The sequence below is a fragment of the Panthera leo genome, chromosome B4, assembly GCF_018350215.1.
Source record: "Panthera leo isolate Ple1 chromosome B4, P.leo_Ple1_pat1.1, whole genome shotgun sequence".
Lineage (NCBI taxonomy): Eukaryota > Metazoa > Chordata > Mammalia > Carnivora > Felidae > Panthera > Panthera leo.
In genome coordinates, this window is record NC_056685.1 from 77,987,904 (window position 1) to 78,008,893 (window position 20,990).

Sequence of the window (20,990 nt, forward strand, 5' to 3'; positions counted from 1 at the left end):
TTTTTGATAGAGCACGAGCAGTGGAGGGGCAGAGAAGGGGACAGAGGATCCAAAGCCAGCTCTGCACTGACAGCAACGAGCCCAATGCAGGGCTCAAACCCACGAACCATGAGGTCGTGACCTGAGCCCAAGTTGGATGCTCAGCCAACTGAGCCACCCAGGCACCCCTCAGGGCAGCACTTAAAATGCGTGTGTGAGGATGGAAGGCTTGGGGTCTGTGCATGAACTTGAGGCCAGTGAGAAGAGGAAACGCTGACAACATGGGTTCAGCCATCACTGCCCACAAGGCCCCACCTAAGTAGATAGTATTTATAGATGACACTGAGTCCCGGGGAGGAGATGTAGCCTGCCAAGGTCCGAAGGGCCCTCCTCCCTCTGGTTGGTGTTTTCCCACCTCTACAGACTGTGGTCAGGCACGGATGTAAATTGGAGATCAAGGATCGGCTCTTGAGATCTGAACTCTCCCTCCCTGTCCCCAAGCTCAATCTTGCGCTGGAGAATGGTAAAGAACTTGTAGCTGGTCAGGGCAAGGGGAGGTCCATGGAAAAATGAGGACTGGAGCACTTGCCATGAGCTCAAGGAGTGGGAATGGTCTGGACGGGTATGTTACTGTCAGGATGATTCCCTTTGTGGCTCAGGGCAAGTTCCTGTCCTCCCCGTTTACTGTTGGTGAACATCACAGCCTCTCTGAAGCCAGATTTTCTCTCCACGCACAGGACCTAAAGAAATCTAGAAAAAATCAGCACTGCTCATTCAGGCCTGAGACTGTTGCCCACACAGTTGTACCTGTCAGAAATGCCCTCCCTCTGCCAACCAACCCTCTCCCATCCTCAGGGCCATGGCGGGGCCTCCACTTCCATACATCTTTCCTGGCCACTCCAGTCCTAGGGACGCTTTGCCTTCTTGGGTAAGCTGGACAAAGCCCCTCTTGAAGCCCCGCTTGAAGCCCCTCTGGGCAGCAAGAACAGAGGACGGTCCTGCTCCTGTGCACTGATTCCATCCCCTGTCAATGCTCTAGGCCACTGTCCCCTTCATCCTTTCCCCACTAGAGGATCCTCTCATCAGCCTACAAACATACTGTTTTTTCTCCCATTTTAAGGCGGGGGGGGGGGGGGGGAGGAAAGCTCAAAATAATCTCTTGACACCCCCTCCCCCCAGCTACATCCCATTGCTCTCTGGTTCCTTTTTTACCAAAACAGTTTAAGAGTTGTCCGCACAACTATTTCTGGTTCCTCCCCTTGGGTTCTCTCTTGAATGCCCTCCCTCCGGGCTTTCACACCCAGCACTGCAGCCACCTGCGTGCAGGCCACGTTGTTAAATTGGTGATCAGTCCAGGGGTGCCTGGGTGGCTCAGCCGGTTAACGTCCGACTTCGGCTCAGGTCATGATCTCACAGTTGGTGAGTTCGAGCCCTGTGTCAGGCTCCGTGCTGACAGCTCAGAGCCTAAAACTTGCTTCGGATTCTGTGTCCCCCTCTCTCTCTGCCCCCCTCTCTCTCTGCCCCTCCCCCACTCATTCTCTCTCTCTCTCTCTCTCTCTCTCTCTCTCTGTCTCAAAAATAAACTTTAAGAAAAGAATTTAAAAATAAATAAATTGGTGATCAGTCCTCACCTCAGCAACAGGAGCCTCAGCAGATCATCCCTCCTTCCGGAAAATTCTTTACTGGGCTGCCCACCCCCTCTCCTCTTCAGCCTATTTCATTGCCCTCCTTTCTGTCCTCCAAGCCTTCTTTACACATTAACTCCTTGGAGACCCCATTCAGTCCCGTGGACTTGACCAGTGTCAGTACATTGAGGATTCCCAAACATGATGCTTCCGCCTAGGTTTCTCCCCTGCGCTCCCCACTGGCACATTCAACCTTCTTCCTGACACTTAATTGGCATAATAACATGTCTAGAAATCAGACCTCTCACTTCCTCACCGCTCCCTAGCTCCCCAGCCCCGCCCTGGTCGATCTACCCTTCCCTGTCTTCCCTGTCTCAGGAAATGGCAGCTTCATCCTTACCAGTTGCTCAGGCCAGAAAACCTGGGACCATCTGTAACTTCTCTCCCTCACGCCTCAGACCAGCCAATCAGATTGGCCCTTGCTTCAAAATCTATCCGGAATGCAACCATCTCTCACCCGGATTCCTGCAGCAGCCTCCTATCCCACCTCCCATTTCTAGCCTTGTCTTTCCGTTCTCTGCGTTCTCAGAATAAAAGCCCATGTCCCTGGGCCCTGGCTGGCGCAGTCTGTAGAGCATGCGATCTTGATCTTGGGGTTGATCTCAAGGTTGTGAGTTTGAGCCCCCACATTGGGGGTAGAATTTACCCCCCCCCCAAAAAATAAACCAGCATCTTCACAGGGCCCCACCACGTCCCCTTAGCTCTCCCTCTCCTGCCATTCTCCCCCAGCTCCTCCACTCCAGCCACACTGGCCTCCCCACACAGGCCTGCTCCCACCTGTACTCGCTCATACCCTCAGGTCTCTGTACGGTTGTCACTTCATCACACACTGGCCGCCTCAACCTGTTGTTCCTTGTAGCACTCATCATAATCTGCCCTACTGGTTGCTCTGCTGAACCCACTAGAAAGTTCCTTGAGATCAGGGAAACAATGGTTTAAAAGTTCCTGTGTTGCTATTTGTTTCCTTCTCTTCCATCCTCTGCCCCCAAGCACCTAGAACAGCACTGGGCACACAATAAGTTTTGTGTTTTTTTTTTTTTTTAATGTTTATTTATTTTTGAGAGAGAAAGTGAGAGACAGAACACGAGCCAGGAAGGGCCAGAGAGAGAGGGAGACACAGAATCTGAAGCAGGCTCCAGGCTCTGAGCTGTCAGCACAGAATCCATGAACCACAAGATCATGTACGACCTGAGCCGAATTCACTCAACCGACTGAGCCACCCAGGCACCCTACACAACAAGTTTTTAATAGACTATACAATGGATGGATGGATGTTTGAGCCAATAGATGAGCAAAGAGGCCGGAAATCGCCTCTGTGTCCAAAGAAAGAGTGAAAGGGTAACTCCGTCTGAGCCGCATGAAATGGTGAGGGTGGCAGGAGGCAAAGCCAGGGGAGACTCCTTCAGGAGTGGATAGGGAAAGGGTGTCCAGAGCAATCTGGCTGCAGTTGAAGGGCACTCAGCTGAGCCCCCCAGGACCCCACCTAGCCTTTTTAAGAAAAATCTTCCTCCTTCTCTCTTCCCGAAGTTAGGCCTCTGGGAGAGGACAAAAGGGGCACTGGAATTCCCATCAAAGGCCACTGGACACATGGTAAAGAGATCAGGACCCTTGGGATCCTGCTTCCTCGAGGTAGTGAGGCCTCCCCGCCAGTCTGGCTCCTCTCTGGGGTGGGAGGTGTGTAGGGGGGTGTGCTGTGGCCCTGGACTCCTCATATGTCAAATGCCAAACAGCAGGAGGTCAGCCTGAGCAGGGCTGGCCAAGCAGCCCCCATCTGGGCTGTATGTGTGCGCACACACGCGCTGGGGGGAGGGGAGAGTGTAGAAATCCCTGCCTGTGTCCGCGGTCAGGGCCACAGACAAGCTGCGACCATCTGTTGTCTTCTTGAGAGGCCAGTCCAGGGGCCTAGCGTCCCTGAGGATAAACCATCGCTTTCCCCTGGCCTTCTAGTGTTTGCAAAGAACTTTCACAGTTACCATTTGCTTTCACCCTCACATCTTGCCTGCCAGCTAAGCGTAGTCTCCCCATTTTACAGAAGGTGAAATGCAGGCTCAGAGAAAAGGAGTGATTCTCTCAAGGTCATAATAGCTAGTAAGAGAGGAAGCTGGGACTCTCAGCCCATTCTGCCAGCCCCTCCCTACCCCAGCCTTGACCAAGGTGCCTGGGCACCAAACACTCAAGTGTAGCCCTTCCATCCATCCCTGGCTCACTGTTCAGCTCCAGCTCCAGCTTGCCCCATAGCCCCCTCTTCCAGAAAACCTTTAGGACTGACACCACCAAGGAAGTTCTGAAGATGCCTCTAAGTATAGAGCTCTGTACAGCCACTCCTTTCCCACCCTGGGCTATTGATCTGTCTGCTGATCTGTTGGTTTGACCCCCTCATGTCCGAGGACCTCTTAAGGGCAGTGCAGCCATACACAGGAACAGATGATTCCCTAACCTCTTGGGGTCCACCCTGGGTCTGGGGAGAGAGCATCTCATGCTGGGAGGAGCCCTACCCAAGGTCGCACAGCCAGGAAGGGATTTGCACCCAAGGGCTTGGCTTCAGCCCCTGATCAGAGCCCTGAGTCCTGTGCTGTCCAAATCACAGCCACTAGCCACAGGTGGCTATTCAAATTCAAATGTGTTACAATGTATGAATTACTTTTAAATGTAAGTCATTATCATTTATTAATTACCAAAATAAAAAATGTATTATGAAAGTGAAGTTAAATTTAAATTTCGGTTTCTCAACGGCTTTTGCCACACCCCAAGCGCTCCACAGTCATGTGTGGTAGTGGCTGCCATTTCGGACAGTGCAGACACAGCACATTCTCGTCACTGCTGAAAGTTCTATTGGACAGCAATGCTCTAATCCCAGCCAGGGCTCCATTCTGCAGCCAGGGTGCTTCCCACTACAACCGGAGCCTCCAAAGCTTTCTCTTGAACTTGAATGGAGTCTCCCTTCCTAGGGTCTCCAGGTAGACTTTGCTGGGACTCAGACTCCTTTCCTTAGGATTTCTGGGAAGTTTTCTGGCTAGGCAGGGCTCCAGGGGCCAGGAAGGGAGGGCTGACTAGCTGGACCAGCCCCTCCCCACCAGCCCACCCTGTCCTCAAGCTCAGGGCAGGAGAGGAGGAGCAGGCTGAAGAAGAGAGGACAGTAGGACAGGACAGTTTGTCATCTGGCCCTTCGGGCTGCGCTTCCTTCCCTCCACACCCCCTCAGCTGCTCAACACCCCTCCCCTTTGCCTACCATCCTCATCCTCATCAAATCCCAAGGACAGATGGGGGCCGGCTGCAGGAAACGTGACCACAGTGAAAGCACTCTCAAATGGCAACAGAGTCTGGGGGTCACAGTTGTGTCCCCCGAGGCCTGGCCTGTCCCTCATGTCCAGCCTCTATGGGCTGGGACTGGGCTAAAGCGAATTTCAGGGAAGGGGGAGGTACTCAGGAATCTTAGGGGAGGTTTAGGAATCTGTAGGTGCTGGATTATTCCAGCAGACACAGCCCCAGTTAAAAATGCAGTCACTCATGTGGTCACTCATCCATCCAGCCATTCAACACACCCTGAGTAAGTCCCCACCACATCAAGATGTAATAAGAGGATGGAAAGATGGACAGGTGGGCTCCCCAACCAGCTTGACCAGGTAGCTTGTTCTGGACTTAATCCTCTGTTCAGCCTAGATGAAGATCCTTTGTCTCTGCCCAGTGGTCTGAGCAGGATGGACACCCCCCAACCCCCTCCCTTCAAACAGGCGCACATGCACGCGCATGCACACACACACACACACACACACACACTCCCAGCTGCTGCCATGAACCCCCCCTCCCATGGTCTCTCTGGCCAATCACAGCACTGAAGGGTAAGTCCCATTGCCCAGCAGCCCCCAGGGAGTGTATTAGCACATTTGAACCGCTCAACCAGCAATGACAAAGCCTGGGGCCTTGGGAGGAGACACAGCAGGAGGGGTGGGGGCCTGTGGGGAGCTTTCCTCCCTCCTCTCCCAGGGGAAAGCTCAGGAGTAGATTAAGCATTCTGGGGCACAGAGGAATTTGGGGGCCCCAGCTCCAGCAGTGAATAAGCGATCCATAAAATCCCAATTTACACACTCACTGATCAAACGGCCCATCTACTACCCCAGGAGGTTGGGGGTGGCTGCTGGGCTTCCCCCACTCTTGCAGAAGGTCCTGGGGAGCCTGGACCCGGCACACAGGTTCCCAGCGTTTTATCTGCAGACTCGGTCCCACCCCCAAGCTCCTAGAGGGGCATCCGTCCTAGGGCCTGGACCAGCCTGGACCCGCTGTGATCCGGCGGCCTCTGGGGGAGGAGGCTCGCCTGGCGGCCATCTTTGTCTGCCCTCCGCGAATAACGGCTAAGCTATTTCTCTCCGGGGCTGCCCCGGGGCTGCCAGGGCTGACATCAGTTTCATCAGAGCTGCTAATCACTTTTCCAGCTCTGAAACTCACCTCCCCGCCCCTTTCTTTCCAACAGCCCCTCCATGTTTCCTCTTGGCCCTACTTCTGGTGCCGTCACTGCTGGGGCATGCTCTGATTCCTTCCTTCCACCGCCACACCTCTCCCCTCCCCCTGGCTAGGAACACCGCTGGCTGGCGGCGGGGTGGGTACCGGTTCTCTATCCCTAACCCACCTCCCTGGACACACCAGGTAGGGAGAACTAGCCTAGTTGTTACCCTTGCCCCTTCCCCCAAAATAAACACAATTTGTCTTCACCCGCCTAAATTTTGTTTGCTTCACTTAGCTAAGGCTGCCTGGGATTTCAGCAACAGAAGACCATTCTCATTCACAAACATCCTCTTTGATTTATTTATTTTTTTAAGTTTATTCATTTATTTTTTAGAGAGAGAGTGAGCAGGGGAGAAGCAGAGAGAGAGAGAGAGAAAGAGAGAGAATCCCAAGCACGCTCCACAGGTCACCGCGGAGCCGGATGTGGGGCTCGATCTCATGATCTCATGAACCGGGAGGTCATGACCTGAGCCGAAATTAAGAGTCGGGCGCTTAACCGATTGAGCCACCCAGGCGCCCCACAAATATCCTCTTTTAAACCACGCGCACCCCTGGGAGCTTCCTGGCCATCAGCCACTCACCCCTCGTGAAGGTTAGCAAGGCTGATTGGCTCTGCCTACCGCCTGCTTGAGATGAGCTGCACTGAGCAAGTACACATTTTCAGCACATTTGACAATAAGTCTTTAGGGCAGGGAATTGCTTTGAAGGCAGCAGCCCACTCTGCCACGCCCCCTTCTCACGGCCTGCCTACATTGGGTGTGGACTGGACTTCAACTTCTGAGCCCAGGGGATGGGACAGGAAGGGAGGGAGGGGTCACCCTATGGAGTGCTTTCCAGAGGGCTCAGGAGGTCAGGCTGTCTCCCAGGGGCTCCTGCATGCTGGGCTGGGGCTAGATCTCCACGATGTCCGTCAGCCCTGGCAACAGGCTGCTAGACAAGGAGTGTGGTACAAGTCAGTTCTACTCCTTCCCTTCCCTTAACCCCTCCCCGCCCTGCTTTCCTCACCTTCATGGGCTGCCTCCATGGACCCTCGAATGCAGCCTGGACCCATTAGCAGCTGGAGTCAGGCAGGTGTCTGAAAGGCTGACCCAAGGCGGGGTCTCTGCGCCCACCCTGTCAGGCCTGGGGTGTCCATCTGGGGGTCCAGGTCCCACCTCCCTCCCGTGGCTCAGATGGTGCAGGAGTCAAGTGTCAATCTCTGTTTCCTCTGGTGTGAAATGGGGGGGGGGGGCACCCAGCATCTCCCTCACAGGCTACCTTGAGGGCAAGGAAGGAAGAGTGGTACTTTTAAGACTCTCTAGAATGGGACCAGGGCTTGGGGCAGGACCTAGGGCAGGCTCTGACTTGGCCAGGTGCTTCAGGCTGGGTAGAGTAGGAGAGGGGGCAGATGCTTTCTGAGGCCAAAACAACCCAACAGACGTGAGGGACCCCAAGGAGAGAAGTTGTGCCCTGAGTGGAGAGCACCGACCGGCAGGGTGAAGTCCCTGTCCTGCCCCTGACTGGCTTTCGGGTGGGTCTGAAGAAGCTGTGGGGGACCTGAGCTCAACGTCACTGAAGCCACAGCTTCCTAAGACATCCTAGCCTGGCTCCTGGCCCCTCTGACCTGTGTTCTGGGCCAGCTCTCACCAGCTCCTCTCCTGCTGATAGAGGCAGGAGCCTCAGGGCCCTGCCACACCCCCCCACCCCCACCCCCACCCCACCACTCCGAAACTGCCCGGCCAAGGTCACATGCCTCTTCACATGCATCCTGAGGGCCCCCCACACCAGACCCAACTTCAACCTGAGCCACACTTTTCATCGCGCCTGAGAATCTAGATGATAGATGAGACGCTTTCGAGCCTCATGGATGCCCACCAAGACCTCAGACTCCATGTGCCCAGAGAAAACATCTCTGTCTTCTCTCCCCAGAATCCATTCACCCAGCCTGGACACCCTGGAGTCCTCGTGTCTCTCTACCTCTTGCAGCCTCCTTGCATCTAGCTGGTCATTGAGTCCCCTTCACACTGTCTGAAATGACCTGCAGCTCCCCTGCCTCCCACCATGGCTGGCCCCACGTCTGGACTCCGTCTCTCCCCCACAACCCTTCTTTTGGACGGCCGCCAGGGGTTTCTTCAGACTCAACCCTCCCCTGACCTCAGAGGGGGCCTCAAACCCCTTAGCCCAGCACCAGAGGTGGCTCAGTGTGTCCTTCCTCCAGCCTCAGGCTCTGCCATTCTGGACCCCTCCAGCCACATGGGTCCATTCTCCAGGCAATACACACTCATACTTCTAGGCCTTTGCTCCATGTTCCAAAATGCCCTCTTCCCAGTTCTGCAGTGGGGGTGCTCCCACACTGTTATGTCACTTTGGTTTTGTTTTTGCTTTGCTTTTTTTTTTTTTTTTTTTTTAACTAGGCTCCATGCCTAATGTGGGCCTTGAACTCACGACCTGAAAATCGCATGCTCTACCAACTGAGAGAGCCGGGCACCCCTATTATGTCACTTCGATACTGTTGCTGGCTCCTTCTTGGGTGCCCCGAGCAAGTGCCCTGCACTTCTGTCCTGCCACTCAAAGGCCTTATTTGCAGTTGTCACTGGTTAAAATGGGCTCCCCATTTCCTCCCTGCTCAGATACCCCTGCCCCTGGGCCTTTGCACAGCACTTTTCTAGTCCAGCAGCCCAACCTTTCCCTGCCTGCCCTGTCCTCTCCCTCCCAAAGTCCTTTCCCCAGAAAACCTTCCCTGATACAATGGCCGTGGGAAGAGCAGGGCCTGTGGCGTTCTTCCTACAGTAGGTACTTGTTCTAGATAATTCCTCTTTTCTTTTTTTAAAATTTCTTTTATTATTTTGTTTAAAGTTTACTTATTTCTGCGTGGAGGTGGGGGTGGGAGGGAAGGGGGACAGAGAGGGAGGGAGGGAGAGAATCCGAAGCTGGCCCCACACTCCGTGAGGAGCCGGATGTGGAACTCAAACTCATGAACTGTGAGATCATGACCGCAGCTGAAATCAAGAGTCAGACGCTTAACCGACTGAGCCACCCAGGCACCCCAATAATTCCTCTTTTTAAAGATTATTTACTGGAACGCCTGGGTGGCTCAGTGAGTTAAGTGTCCAACTTCGGCTCAGCTCATGATCTCACGATGCGTGGGTTCGAGACCCGGGTCGGGCTCTGTGCTGACAGCTCGGAGCCTGGAGCCTGCTTTGGATTCTGTGTGTCTCTCTTTCTCTGCCCCTCCCCTGCTGGCACTCTCTCTCTCTCTCTCAAAAATAAACAAACATTAAAAAAATAAAGATTATTCACTTAAGCACAGTGGTTTGCAGGGGTGTGCTTCCCCACCCACCCCACCCCACCGCCTCTAGAGTCAGCCCCTCTCTGAGCCACTCAGCTTCTCACCACAGTATGGAGACAGTACTGGCCTTGTACACACAAAGCTTGTGAGCGCTTCAATGTACAGACACTTGGATACATCAAGCTTGTGCTCCGAGGAGGCCGTGGCCCCAAGGCTGTCAGGGTTGGGTGAGACCCTCCCAGGGTCTGTCTCCTCATGGGTCTGTATCTGGGGGCCCTCCTCCCTGGGGACTGGGCCCTGGGTGGGTGTGGGTTGGAGGGTGAAGTCAGGGCTCCTGATCAGTGTTCAGTCATAGGCCCCTTTAAAAAAATTTGTTTTTAATTTTTTTTAACGTTTACCCTTGAAGGAGAGAGGGGGCGGGGGGAGGGGCAGAGAGAGAGGGAGGCACAGAATCCAAAGCGGGCTCCAGGCTCTGAGCTGTCAGCACAGAGCCCGACGCGGGGCTCGAACTCACGAGCTGTGAGATCACGACCTGAGTGAAGTCGGTCGCCCAACTGACTGAACCACCCAGGCGACCCTAAAAAAAATGTTTTTAAGTAAGCTTTATGCCCAGTGTAGGGCTTGAACTCACGACCCCAAGATCAGGAGTCACATGCTCCGGGGTGCCTGGCTGGCTCAATCAGTTAAGTGTCCAACTTTGGCTCAAGTCATGATCTTGCAATTTGCAAGTTCGAACCCTGCATCGGGCTCTGTGCTGACAGCTCAGAGCCTGGAGTCGCCTTCAGATTCTGTGTCTCTCTCTCTCTGTTCCTCCTCTGCTCACGGCCTCTGTCTCTCTCTCTCTCTCTCAAAATAAATAAACATTAAAAAAAAAAAAAAAAAGAGCGGCACGCTCTACCAACGGTGCCAGCAAGGCACCCCAGTAATCCACCCCTTTTGCCGTCTGGTAAACCTGTGGTCTGTTCAAAACCACTTTTTCAGCGTGCCTGGGTGGCTCAGTTAGTTAAGCATCCAACTTCGGCTCAGGTCATGATCTCACAGTTGGTGAGTTCGAGCCCCACATCGGGCTCTGTGCTGACAGCTCAGAGCCTGGAGCCTGCTTCCCATTCTGTGTCTCCCTCTCTCTCTGCCCCTCCCCCACTCGCACTCTGTCTTTCTCTTTCCCAAAAATAAACATTGTAGGGGCTCCTGGCTGGCTCGGTTGGTTAAGTGTCTGACTTCAGCTCAGGTCATGATCTCACGGTACGTGAGTTCAAGCCTCACGTTGGGCTCTGTGCCTCACAGCTCACAGCCTGGATCTTGATTCAGATTCTGTGTCTCACTCTCTCTGCCCCTCCCCTGCTCGCACTCTGTCTCTCTCAAAAAAATAAACATTTAAAATTAAAAAAATAATAATAATAAAATTAAATTAAAAAAGAAACATTTAAAAAATAAAATAAAAAATTTAGGGGCACCTGGGTGGCTCAGTCAGTTGAGTGTCTGACTTGATTTTGGCTCAGGTCATGATCTCACCGTTCATGGGCTGCATTGGGCTCTGGGGTCTGCACTGACACCAAGTGCAGATCTTAGCTGCCCCCCTCCCCTGCCCCCCTATAGCCCAGGAGCCCACTTGGAGTCTCTCTCCCTCTTTCTCTGCCCTTCCCCCACATCTGTGTTTGCATGCACTCTGTCTCTCACACACACACAAAATAAATAAACACTAAGAAACAAAAATAAAAAATAAAAAAATGTAACAATCACAATAAAAATAAAAAATACATGAGGCTACAAAAGGAATTAATAACATTAGAATACAGTTTCACCCATGAACTCCCCAGGGGTCGAAAACCACAAGTCTCAGCCCAAAAGACCGGATAGAACCCCCTCTCCACCCACCACCCCTCCCCTCGGCCAGGTTTAAGATCCAAAGTTGACTTGAGTCAATTTGGGTGGCATGTGACCTCCAAAAAGGGGGTGTGATCCTTAAGCTTTAAGGACTGGGTGTGATCCTATGTTCTTAGGGCCCCAAATATGCCGCCCCCACCCCCCACCATGCACGGGGGTGGGTGGGAGACACAGAACCAGGCTGAGCAGAGGGAAGGAAGCAGGCCCAGGCCGCCCACCCAGGCTTCCCCAGTAGCCACCCCTGCCCCCCTCGTAGGCCCTTCCCAGCCCTGGGGGTGCTGAGCTGAGTAACTCCAGCTATGCGGCCTGGCCGGTCTACCTGGGCGTGAGTGGGCAGGGCTACATCCTCAGGGGGGTGGCCCCCCCATACCCGCAAGGCCACAGGAACAGAGGTGGAAAGAGAAACCGGGGAGAGGGTGCTAGGCAAAGACTGACCCACCACGACAGTTCCTTCTGTCTGTCTGCTCCTGTACGGGATCCTAGCACTCTCCAAGCACAGTTCTAAGGGACCTCTGCAGAGTAGTTCACTGAATCCACAGAACGACGCTGGGAAGCAGGTACAGCTATTAGTCCCGTGTTATAGAGGAGGAAACTGAGGCACAGTCCGCTCGGCTCAGTCACCAAGCTAGGGCGTGGTGACACCCACGGGGGCTTTTCAGCCCAGAGGCTTCTCTGCCTCTCCTGCCAGAGGCAGTTGTTAATGTTCCCATTTCACAGCTAAGAAAATGGAGGTATCAGTTGGTTCCCACCATCCTCATCAACCTCCCCTGCCCCCCTGTAGCCCTCTTCCCTTGGTGCCCCCATCCGCAGCCACAGACCCCAGAGCTCAGCACATTCCAAAGCGGTTCCCGTGGGACCTGCACCCTTGCAGGTCTGAGCCCCCAGCCCTCAGGGGAGTGATCAGAGAGGAGCAGGACAGCTACGGTGGGAAGTGGGAGTGTTTACTCGGGAAAGAAAGATTCCGAGGACCCCTGTCTCCAAATCCCTGACCGACTGTGACTGTCAGGCGGCTGGCCGTGTGCCTGTGCACGGCCACTCCTCTCCCCACCCTCCTCGAACGAGGCGAACCCTCCAAGAAAGAGGTTTGGCTTCGTGTTAGCTGTCTGAACGAGCTCCCCATCCATAGAGGCATTCAGCATGAGAGGCTCTCTGTCCTGAGAGGGGCACTCCCGGCAGGCTGAAGGACTCCTCCTTCCTCTGTGCAGGTTTTCTGGGGCCTCCCCACTTGCATATCTAATAGGCCAAAGCCAACAAGCCACGGGGACTGAACTCCCGGCCACCCCACCCCCACCCTCCAGCTGCCGTCCCCACCCCATCGAGGCGCGTCCATCATTCTCAACAAGGGGCTCACGTCCCTAAAACTCCACCCTGAAAAAATAAAATTTTTAAAATAAAGATAAGCAATAAAAACTTTAACAAAAATTAAAAATACACGAGGCTACAAAAGGAACTAATAACATTAGAATACGGTTTTACCCGTGAACTCCTCAGGGGTCGTAGACCACAAGTCTCAGCCCAGAAGACTGGATAGAACCCCCCTCGCCGGCCCCAACACCCTTTCCCTCAACCAGGTTTAACATGAGTCCATTTGGGTGGCATGTGACCTCCAAAAAGCTTAAGCTTTAAAGACTGAGTGATCCTATGTTCTCTGGCCCCGAATATCCTTCATCCTCCAGTATGGAAGATATGACCTAAGAATGGCCACCCCACACAGGACTCAGTCAGTCTGGAAAAAGAAGAGTACGGGTCAGGCCACTGATGGATGCTGTCTACAGAGCTGGGTGGAAGGGGTGAGTGCCCCCATGGCCAGTGTTTCCAGGGAGCCCCTCTGCCCCCAAAGAAACCGACTGGCAGACCGGGTAGCTGTGGAACGCACGATGCATGGGGCGGGACGGGGAGTCTTTCTTCAGTATAACCTGAATCCCACCAGCTTTCTTTCCTCACTAGCCTAGAAAGGACAGATAGCCCCAGCCTCTTGAGCGTCCACGGGCCAAATAGGCCAGTCAGCTGCAGGGGGACATTCCCAGCTTCCTCCTAATTCTCACTGAGTTGGACCTTCTGTCACCTATGAACAGCCTCCCCCGGGGAAACTCAGTCTCCTTTGGATGCCACCGGTGATGCAGAGCCCTGCGGTCAGGTAGCTGGTCCCTTCCCCGAGTCCCTCCTCTCCAGCCCCTCTGGTGCTCCCTCCACAGCCCTAAGCAGCACCACTCTGCAGTCACTGACCCCCGTCTGCACAGGGAAGCACCAGGAACGCAGTCTCTGAAAGCCCAGCCTGTCTCTTTGCCTCTTCTCTGGTGCCCAACTGTCCGGTAAGCTCCTTGAAAGTGGGACCGGGGGCGCCTGGGTGGCTCAGTCAGTTAAGCGGCCGACTTCGGCTCAGGTCATGATCTCGAGGTCCGTGAGTTCAAGCCCCGCGTCAGGCTCTGTGCTGACCGCTCAGAGTCTGGAGCCTGTTTCAGATTCTGTGTCTCCCTCTCTCTGACCTTCCCCCATTCATGCTCTGTCTCTCTCTGTCTCAAAAATAAATAAACGTTAGAAAGTGGGACTGCATCAGACAATCATGGATGTTGGTGAAGAGCTACCCGGACAAACATCTCCAGGGCCTGGCACACGGCCTTGCCAAGGGGGCCACGAGCCTGGCCACGCTTCCTGCTAGGTGCTTGGGGCAGAGCAAACAATGCCAGGGCCGGGGAATGTCCTCTGGTCCTCCCTGGCCACGTGGGAAGCCGAAGGCGATTATGGGAGATCTGCCCTGCTCAGGGCCTGGTGCTTAGCTGCCCAGTGAGTGTGCGGCAAGTCTCAGGGGCCCAGGAATCCCAACCCTGGCTGGGCCCCCTCTGGAGCCTGGCTGGGGTATCCCCAGAACCACAGGACACGGCAGGTGCTCAACACCGCGTTACTAAGGGTAAAATGCCTCCTTGTCCTCACATCTCCTGACCCATCCCCGATTAATCCCAGCACAGGGCTAGGGACCAGGTGGCCTGAGCCTGCCTGGGCCGTGAGGGCAGATAAAGGAAGGTGTGCTTTCACCTCCCAGATTCCTGAGGTAGCCAAGCTGCCTCTCCTCTCGCCCACCTCCTGACCCCCCCTCTCTGCTCTGACTCGACTTTGGAGGGAGCTTTCAAAGATGGCCCAGAACTTTCACACACACATGCCCTCTCTTTCTCCTTGCACCTACACGGGAGGTGGTTCTCCAGAGTCCCTGGGTTCTGAGTTACTGAGCAGCTCACCAGAGGCAGGCATGTACTTCAGAGACAAAAGGGCACACTATTTAAAATCAGGGCCTCTGTCACCTATGAACTCACTAGTGTCCTTATCCCCATTTTACAGATGAGAATTTGAGACCCAGAGTGACTCATCTAGGGCAATTATCCGTAATTAGTGTCGGGGTCATTGCAGCCCAGGGCTTGGCCCCTAGGGTGGAGGCCATGACTGGTCTTTTTTTTTTTTTTTTAAATGTTTATTTATTTTTGAGAGACAGATAAAGAGGCAGAGTAGAAGCAGGGGAGGGGCAGAGAGAGAGGGAGGCACAGAATCTGAAACAGACTCCAGGCTCTGAGCCGTCAGCACAGAGCCCGATGCGGGGCTTGAACTCATGAACCATGAGATCATGACCTGAGCCGAAGTCAGACACTTAACCAACTGAGCCACCCAGGCGCCTCCATGATTAGTCATTTTAAACGGGGCCAGGTTGGGGTGCCGCCTGGCTCAGTCAGTAGAGCATGCGACTGTTGAGCTTGAGTTCGTGAGTTCCAGCCCCACGATGGGCATAGAGCTTACTTTAAAAAAAATTTTTTTAATTAAAACTGAATAAAATAAAATGGGGTCAGTGTCACAGCCCTGTGGGAGACTGGCCTGTGACCAGAGCCGCGTTCTCCCATTCCCTGAGAACACCCCACCCCACCTCCAGTCCCCAAGATGAATTGCAAAGGCCGACCCTGCCAACACCTCAGCTCAAAAGGAAAAGAAAGCAAGGCACCCTGGTGGCTCCCATGCAGTCCCCTCTCTTTGGCTGGGTAATCGACAGCAATGACAGCCCTGAGCCCTGTCACCTGCATTCCTGAGCAGCCCTCGCAGCACACAGTCATTCAAGATTGGAACTCGGGGCTCCCGGCTCCTGCCTGTTGCCTCATTTAATCCTCATGATTACACTCAGGAGAGCACCATTTCGCAGGTGAGATATGGAGTGTTCAATACGTGCTACTTAAGTGTTCATTACGACTCGAGACACTTACAAAAATGCTCAGAAAAGAGTTAGACTTTCTTGCCAATCGATCATGTTCCTGGGGACGAGTAGACTCCAAAACAGAACAAACCAAAAAAAAACCCTGAACGTCCTCTCTCCAGGCAACACACTCAGAGACGACACGACCAGCCCTTACCCCAACACAGGCAGTGTGAACCGTTCCCAGTTGAAGGCTGGCCCAGCACCTCAATAGCCACCCTGGTCCCTTGGCCCAGGAATAAGGCCATGAAGACAGCGCTGAGTGTGGAGGTCAGGAGTCCTGGGCTGCCAGCCTACCTTGGCCCTCTGCATATCAGAGGGGGACTGGACTAGAGGGAGGTCTTCATGCAGGGTCCCCATGGGCTTCAGAGGGCCCAAGAACCCTTGGAGGCAGAATGCAAAGGCTAGGGTCAACTGAAGGTGCATTTTGGGGGAACAGCTTTCATCAATCCCTCTGAGGGGCCTGTAAATCAGAAGAATTGTTGGGCGATCTTGAAGACCCTCTTCCATCCCTAGTGCTCTCGGGCTATATGCATTTCAGCAGAAACCCACTCCCCATCCTTCAAGGCTGTCTCCGCTGCAGCTCTGGGAAACTCTCAGGTTTCCTGCTTCTTTGCAGCAGAAGGCTTGGGACCCAAGGCTATGCAAGGTCTCTCCTGGTTTGATCCCCCTCACTAGCCTACCAGCTCCCAGAAGGGAGCAGGGCCAGCCAAGGGCCCCATGGCCGGCCCAGTGTGGCTGGCCCCAACCCACAGCTTCTGTCCACTGGAAGGCGGGGGCTGTCAGTGCTGCGGACCACAGGTGCACCCGGAACTTAGGTCCACCTCTCCCTGCTGCAGTCCTGGAAATTTACTGAGCCACACTTTCTACGGGGAGCCTGGTTTTCATTAAATCAGGGAAAGGAGTCATTAACTGCCAGCCAAGTCAAGAAGAAGCGAAGTTCTGCTAGAAGGCATGGGGAGGGTGAGGGAGACCAGCCTGTCCCCTGCCCTCCCTGGCTGACCGATGGTGGGGGGAGGGGGAGGCAGGGAGGCTGGGCTCCTAAGGGCCCAACAACTGCAGCAGCAGGAGCTGGGGGTGGAGAGTGGGGGCAGTCGTGGCCCAGATAATAAGCAATTGTTAATGTGATCCATATGGATCCTGACTGGCCTCTCTGTTTAACAGGATGATAATGGCAGGGAAAGAATGCTGGTCTGTGGGGAAAGGAAGGGGCAAAGTCCTCCCCAACTTGGGGGGTGGGGAGGGTCAGCAATGAGGAGGAGGAGGAGGAGGAGGAGGAGGAGACCCACCCAGGGGTCTCCACCCACCCAGGAGTGCAAAGCTATTTGCCAGAGTGGCCAGATTCCATGCTTTGCAGGCTGCCCTCACAAAATCCGTTGTATTCAGCCGACAGATATTCACAGAGCAACCACAAGGTGCCAGGCTCTGTGCCAGGCCCGGCGTGGGCAGGGTGCAGGGAGGTGTGGGCCCCATCCCTATCCTCCACAAGGCAAAGCCTAGTGTGGACTCAGCCACAAAAGCTGAAGGGAGGCACAGGTGCAGGGCTTGGAGAACATGGCAGGAGGAGCAAGTGACAAGAGCTAGGGGCTCTGGGGAGGCTACAGGGAGGAAGTATGGCATCTGAGCTGGGCCTTGAAGAATGAGGAGGTTGTGGAGAGACAGGGACAATGGGGAAGGCATTTGGCTGAGGGAACAGCAAGAGCAAAGGCAGAGAAGCGTGAAATTGCGTGGAGAGTCTGAGATCTCAGCAATAAAGCTGCAGCCCAGGCAGGGGAGGGGAAGGGACCCTTGCTCCATAAAAAGCTGTGGCCATGGATGACCAGGAGGAAGGCAGGAAAGGGCCCTTGGAACAACACACACACTGGTCCGGTCCCTCTCCCCTACCCCGCTCCACGCTGTGTGCTGGAATTATCCACCCATGGGATCCTCAGCCCAACCTACTCTTAGACCACAGCCAGAAAATCCAAAAAGGGCCTCAGAGGCCAAACTCCATCCTGTGCCTCTCAGCCCCCACTTCTGGGAAGATGGAGGTCCCCCCCCGCCCCCCTCGGAGGAATTAGGTTATCTGGGACTCACCAGGGGCAACTCCACCGCCCTACAGAGCTAAATTCCCTTTGGCCCAAGAGGACTTTCCCCCAGAAGGTATTACAGCCAGGGCGAGGGGCGCTCCTCACTGGGGTTGCTGCTGCGGACACCAATAGATTGAAGTGGAAATAAATGAAATGGTGTTAAATATGGGAAAGGGGGATTTACGAGGCCTGTCACCGCGTCCAGCGCAGCCAGCCGGCAAGCCCCGCCCCTTTCTCGCCCACCCCAGGAAGTCGCGCCCCGCCCCCTGCCCGCTGCCCAGTGGCCGCGGGGTCCGCGCTCCGCGGCCGGGTCCCGGCAGCGCCGCAGCACCCAGCCGCCCAGCGCGTGGGTCCTCCGGGGCCAAAGCTCAGCGGAGAATGACGGTTGCTCCCGGCCAGGAGGTCTGGGGAGGGGAACCTCAGCGCGGCGGTATCCAGGAGGGTGCACAGGGCATTCAGGCTGGATTCCGGAGGTTCTGGGGCTCCCTGTGCAGGTCAGGGGGCTTTGGACCCCGACACCATCCCTCCCACTCTAAAGACTCCACAGGGAAGGCTCTGGGCCCCGAGAACCGAGAAGCTCCCCCCTACAGAAGTCCAGAGTGGGCTGGGAACCAGAGCCCGGCTCCCCGCTGCCTGGCCCAGGGCAAGAGCCCGCTCAGCCGCGGCAGCCCGTGCGGACCACAACACAAACATTCTTCCGTCCTCTATTCTCCTCCAAATTAGGTATCCATGGAGACAGGGCCAGGCAGCCTGACAGCCCCACGGCCTAATCCTGATTTAGTGACCGTCCCTTTAACAGCCCACCCACCCGTCCACCCACCCCTGCGCTCCAGGCCGCCGCTGGGCGCAGGCTCCAGGCCGCTCGCTCGCTCCCCGCGCAGACCCTTCCCAGGCCTCCTCCGCCCTTGGAGCCGCTCCGGGACCGCGGCGCTGGGGAAGGGGGGAGGGGGGGCCACATTTGGTAAGCACCTACTGTGTGCCCATCTTTCTGCGGAGGTCCCTCGACAGAGTGGGTTCCCAGCAAGGGAAGCTCTGTGCAGACCGAGAGGGCTCCTGGAGTAGGCAAGTTTAAGGGGGGCTCTCTAGAGAGCCGAGAGCTCAGAGGGTCCCCCTTGTAGCCAGTAGCCCAAGGGTGAAGAAGGTAAGTGCAGCTTTTTGCAACGCCCTGACTCTGAGATGGGGCTATGCTCTCCCCGGCCAGAAGAAAAGAAAGGAAGGGGGTGGGCGTTAGGGGCGCAGGGCCCTAAGTGGCCTCGGTCTCCTGTCACTGCCCCGTCACGATGCTGGGGAATCTCCGGGCCAGGAACCCAGCCCCCACCCCCTCCCACACACACAGGGGCCGCTGGACAAAGACCTGACGGAGTGGGAGGGGCCTGCGGGCCGGCCCTCGGGCTCCGGACACAGGATCCTTCGGGGACCCGAACCCGCAGATCCTGGCTCCCCACCCCCCAATCCCGCAGGCTCCCCCCAGAGCCGGACGCTCGCTATTGCTGCAGCCTGCGCACCAAAGGGGGCGGCGAAGAGGGTGCCCGTCGGCGGCGGAGACGAGAGCCCCCTTGTCGGCCCTCCCCCTCCCCCCGGGAAGTGACCCTCGGCTCCCACGCACCCGCCCGGGTCTCTGGCTGGCCTTGCCCTTCGACCCTCGCCTAGTTGAACCCCGCGCCCCGCAACCCCCGCCCTCTCTGGCCCTCACACTGCCCCGCGCCCGCGGACAAAGCTCCGGACACCCCGACCGAACGGTCACCACCCCCTGACCCCGGCCCGCCCGCGCGCTCCCGTGTCTGCCCCCGCCCGGGCCCGCGGCCCCGTACCTCGGCATCCCGGCCGGGTCCTAGGTGAGTGTGCGCGGCCTGGGGGGGCGTCCGGCCCCGGGGCCGGGGCGCGGGCCGGGGGCGACAGGCCGGGGCTGGGGGGCAGCGGCGCTCACCATCCTGGAGCCGCTACTGCTGCGGCTGCTGCGGCCGCCGCGGCCGGGAGCGGGACTGGGCAGTGGGGGTGGCCGGACAAGGGGCCGCCCCGGCTCCCCCCGCAGGCAGGACCCCCACCCCCACCCCCGCCTCCCCTCGCCCGCCCCCAGCGCCCTCCCTCGCAGGCCTTTGCTCCCCTCCCCTTTCCCTGCTCCTCCCTCCCCTAATGCCCCTCCCTTCCCCCCAACTCCCGCCCCTTCTCTGGCCCTCTCCACCCCGGGCTCCTTCTCCGCCCTCCCCCAACTCGCCCCCGCCCCGCCCCCACCTCCCCTGGGCTCGCCCGGCCCCTCCTCTCAACCCTCCCGGCTTGGCCCCGCCCCCTCCCTCCCCTAGCTCTAAAATAAATTAGCCACAGAGGGGGAGAAAAGAGCAAATGACCCTTGGTGTGGATAGTGTCCTTGCGCCACTCTCCGGCGCGCCCCGGCCTCTCCCGGGCCGTCGAGCGGGAAGTTGGGGTGGGGGTGGAGGCTGGGCAGGCCGGTGAGGGTGGCGGAGCGGTCCCCCGAGGGGGGAGGCCGGGATTGAGTGGGGGCCACCGAGCGTGTCCGCCGGGTGTGAGAGGCTTCCTGGGTCGAAGGGCAAAGGGGAAGGCAGCTAAAGGGGAAGGCAGCCAGCCCGGCCCGCCCCGTCAGCTTGCCTCCCTAGACCCCCTCGCGCAGTACAGCCTTAAGCCCCTTGGCCAAAGCCTTGTTGACTCATGCTCTCATCCTCCCGCCCCCAGGTGAACTGAGCTCCTACTGCTTAGGAGACCGCCCCAGCCCAGGATGCAGAGGGTGGGACACACACAGCCGCGCAAGTCCGCCTCTCCGAGTGGCGGCCGTGGTTAAGCCCTAGACCTAGACAGCGGAGGGGAGGGTGTGAGTTCTAAAAGGCTGGGCTCACTGGAGGGCTTCCCCAAGGAGGCGGCATTCACGCTGGGCCAAGCAGGCTGAATGGTGGAGGGCGAAGAGGGAGGATGGATTCCAGACCTGTGGTCTGCGGAGAGGTAGCCTAAGGCGTTCAGGGCTGGGTGCGCCGACTCTGCTCCAAGCTTTGAGCTAGACGCTGGAGACACCTGAGAAGAGTCTCCGAGGCACATCCCTGTCCCCGTGGAGCTCCTGGTCCAAGGGTGGCCAGGATTCTACCGGCCCAGGCTCAGGGCTTTAGCGCTGGTCCAGGTGGAAAAGGGAGGCTGCAGCGAAAGCGCCCAAGGAGGTTGTCTGAGATGGAGCTGGGCTTAGATTGGAGGGTCAGGATACGTTTCCTGGGGGAGATACTGAGTACCCAGTGTCCCGCATGTGGAGGCAAGACTAGCACCCAAGCAGGTTCTGGAACTCACCAAGATGAGGAACTTCTCCACTCCCAGAATCCTCTCCTCCTCTCCACTTCACACCCCCAGGACCACAGCCTGGCACCAAGGACAGATGTGTC

The 20,990-nt window shown here is 56.6% G+C and overlaps 1 protein-coding gene and 1 long non-coding RNA gene across 2 annotated transcripts in view; one reads left to right on the forward strand and one right to left on the reverse strand.

Annotated features, from left to right (window-relative positions):
• FIGNL2 (fidgetin like 2) overlaps positions 1-19,578 on the reverse strand; it is a 29,231-nt gene extending 9,653 nt beyond the window's left edge. Inside the window, exon 1 of the mRNA XM_042946588.1 lies at positions 19,425-19,578. The gene's annotated coding sequence lies outside the window, so the exon portion shown is untranslated. The remainder of the gene's footprint in view (positions 1-19,424) is intronic.
• On the forward strand, positions 138-2,226 carry LOC122224568. Its single transcript, XR_006204856.1, has 2 exons — positions 138-907; positions 1,983-2,226. It is a non-coding gene; the product is annotated as an uncharacterized LOC122224568 (long non-coding RNA).
• Positions 19,579-20,990: the final 1,412 nt, after the last annotated feature.